We start from the raw sequence: 3,779 nt of genomic DNA on the forward strand, positions 1-3,779 counted from the left end.
AATAACAGTCTTTTATTATAATTATAATTATTATTTGTTGTTGTATTCAAGTGTATTGTATGTAAATATTATATATAATACTTTATATACCGGTAGATATTTACATTATAGTCTAAATACAATATACAGTATATATATATTGAGACATATAATACAATACATTGAATTGTATTTAATCAATAATCTCTAACTTTCATCCAATCATTAATATTTTTGATCAAATATTTTGTATTTAGTTAATGTTTAGATATAAACTAAATATATATTTAACCGTATATACTGCATATAAATTATAGCATTATTATTTTTTTTATTATTTTTATAATTATTATTAATATTATTTGTATTTAAGTTTATTTTAATAATTTATTTCATAAAGTTTGTATAGTTTTGTTTAAATGCATTAATTGAATATATGATATATTTTTTATTTTTATAAAATTTATTACATATCTAAAAAATTTTAGTAATTATTATATGTTTTTCTATTATTTTTTTTGTAAATAAAATATATACATATTGTTTATTATTTAATAATAATAAAATTATAACAATTTATTTTATTGTAAATTTTTAATTGTAGTTTTATTTTAACATTTTTTAATATAAAAATATTTATGATATTTATTTCTAAAAAAATAATCTATGTATAATAAATTAATACTAAAATAATAATTGCATAATTGCATAATTATCTTTTATTATTTATTTTGTGTTAAAACTTGTTTAAAATTTTTTTTAATGAATAAATATCTAATAATTAATGTATAAATTTTATTTGTTATTATTATTATTTTTTTGATACTAAATAATAATTATGATTATCATTAAAATATCTGAGTAATTGATTAGTCGATTTGTAAGTTATTTATTTTTAATTAAAAATTTATTTTTACTTATCAAATATAATCAAATAACAACTAAAAATTTAAACCTTAAGTACTTTAAGTTTATTTAATATAACATATAATAAATTTTAAGCTTAAATACTTGTAAACAAATTGTAATATTTTAACTAATAATTATATAATTAAAAAATATATTTAAAAAAACTACATTAACATATTAATTATTGAAAAAATGTACCTAGACAATTATTATATTAATGTATTACAATAGCTAATATAAAATACATTGATGAATTATTTATTTTTTTTAGTTTATTACTTAGTATTAAACTATATATATTTAAAAATAAAAAACATTTTATTAAAACTTGATTTTACATCAATCATTGATGTCATATATATATATAAAAAAAATTACTGATAATCACATTACTTAATATCAAGGTTATATTATAATAAATATAAACTTAATGTACCGAAAAAAAATCATATATTTTATAAATATTTATATTATACATTATATATAATTATATATATATAGTATATTTAATAAATAAAAAAAAGTATATAAGTATAAAAATCTTATTAGTAATTATTATAGTTTTAAAATAAAATTTATTAAACTTTTTTTTCACTTTAAAACTAACTAAACTAAACAAACATAATAATGATTCAAATAATATTAGCAATAATTAGTGGTTTATTACTATTTTATTGGTATTTATAATATTTTTATTACTAAAAAAAAATTTGTGTTTTATAATAATGTTTTGAAAAAATTATTATTATTTACAGGTATTTAGTAAAAAATAACAACTATTGGCAAAAATTGGGTATCAATGGACCGAAACCGTTGCCATTTTTCGGCAATTTTATCGATCGCTTAATAAAACCAATGGGTTATCTGGATATTGAATATATTAAAAAATATGGTCCTATTGTTGGGTAAATATATCTATAATTTAAAATAATTATAATTAAATAACAAACTAAATCAAATCAAATCAATTTAGTCTATACGAGGGCCGGGATAGCAATCTATTGGTAGCCGATCCTCAGCTAATTAAGCAAATATTGGTCAAAGATTTTCATCGGTTTCAAATGTATATAATTTAACTTTTATTTAAAATAATTTTTTTTAAAGTTATATTTTATTTTCTCTCTCAAAATAAAATTGAAATTATTCTTAGTTTTCAATAAATGTAAAACAAGTCTACAATTTAGTCTACAATAATAATAATAATAATAGTAAAAGTATTTTCAATTTTTGTATATAAAAAAAATTAATACAATTTTATTTGAATGTATTGTACCTATTATTATATATACTATTACAATAGTATATAAGTCTATATATAAAAATTTTAGTAAAATTTATTAAATTAAACTAATTTATTATATGTCTATATCCTAATACAATTTAGACAGTAATAATAATAATAATAATAAATTGCTATTGTTATAAATTTAATCATGATAGTAACTAGGTCATAAATTTTTAGAAAATAAAAATAATTAATTTTTTTATTATCTAAATATAATTATTACTGTAATTTATATAATAATAGTAATATTAATAATAAATTTTAATTTCAATCTAAACTTCAATCCTATTATATATAATATATAATTTAGGTTTTTTAAAATTTAATCGTATTATTAGTTTATTTTTTTTTGTTGTTAAAAAATTACATATGATTTTTAATAATACATAAGTTATTATTGATTTTTTTGTTGTTAAAATTATATTAATATATGGTATATACTATATTTAATGTTTGTATAAATGATAAATGATAAAAATATATATACATATAATAAAATATTTAACTATATATATATATTGATATATATATATATATATATATATATATATAAATGTTAAATTATATCAAATTATATCAAATATAATACTAAACATATAAAATAGTTTTTTGAAACATAAAAAATTAATTTAAGTCAATTAAAATTAAATAAAGTAATCAAACTTTGAAATTTCATCAAAAAATAAAAACTATAATTTACAGTACAGTATAAATTACATTTATTTCAAAATGTCATTTAAAACTAAAATTGAAAATTAAATTACTATCAATAGTATAAAATACAATACAAATAAATTAAATTTAATAAAACTTTTTTTTTAGTTAAGTAATTAAATTTTTTATTGTTGTTATTTACTAAAAGCCATTAATATATATAATAGTAATAATAATAATTTGAAACAAAATTTATCGAAAATACTAAAATAAAAAATTTATTTATTAAGTAATCAATATATAACTAAATATGACCTAGATAAAAATATAATTCAACAAAATATATTAATACAATTTCCTTTTAAAAATAAATTGTTAACAAACAATAGGAAATATAATATTATTTTATATATAAATATTTATTTATTAAATAAATAATTTGTAACCAAAAAAAAAAAATAAAAATAAAAATGTTTACAAACTTTTTTTGATGACGACTTTGATGATGACTGCGATGTCTTATTGTTTGTATTATCCATTAAATGTGAGTCAAACTGCATCCCTGGCCATCAAAATAAAAATAAAACAAAAATAAATTAATAAATAAAAATATTTTTAGTTATTACAATAGTTATTGAATTGTAATTATAATTTAAGATCTTATATTAGATTTTTTTTTGCTAAACTATATAAATAAAAAAATTAGTTATTATTATGTTATTATATAATTATATATTAAATATATGTATCATTAATTATTTTAGTTAATTTATTTCTAGCTTATCATAAAAACCATATATATATATATATATATATATATATATATATATATATATATATATATATATATATATATATATAGTAATTACTTTTTAGCTAGATCATTATTATTAGTATTATAAATGATTTTGTTATATACAATATATTATTATTTAAAATTATGTAATTTATT

At 13.7% G+C, this 3,779-nt stretch overlaps 1 protein-coding gene across 1 annotated transcript in view; it reads right to left on the minus strand.

Moving 5' to 3' along the window:
• LOC128956655 (uncharacterized) overlaps positions 1 to 3,362 on the minus strand; it is a 14,416-nt gene extending 11,054 nt beyond the window's left edge. The window contains exon 1 of the mRNA XM_054302374.1: positions 3,310 to 3,362. The gene's annotated coding sequence lies outside the window, so the exon portion shown is untranslated. The remainder of the gene's footprint in view (positions 1 to 3,309) is intronic.
• Positions 3,363 to 3,779: the final 417 nt, after the last annotated feature.

Source organism: Oppia nitens, unplaced genomic scaffold (assembly GCF_028296485.1).
Source record: "Oppia nitens isolate AA-2021 unplaced genomic scaffold, nextdenovo-longstitch-racon4-pilon3 scaffold31_pilon_pilon_pilon, whole genome shotgun sequence".
Classification (NCBI taxonomy): Eukaryota; Metazoa; Arthropoda; class Arachnida; order Sarcoptiformes; family Oppiidae; genus Oppia; species Oppia nitens.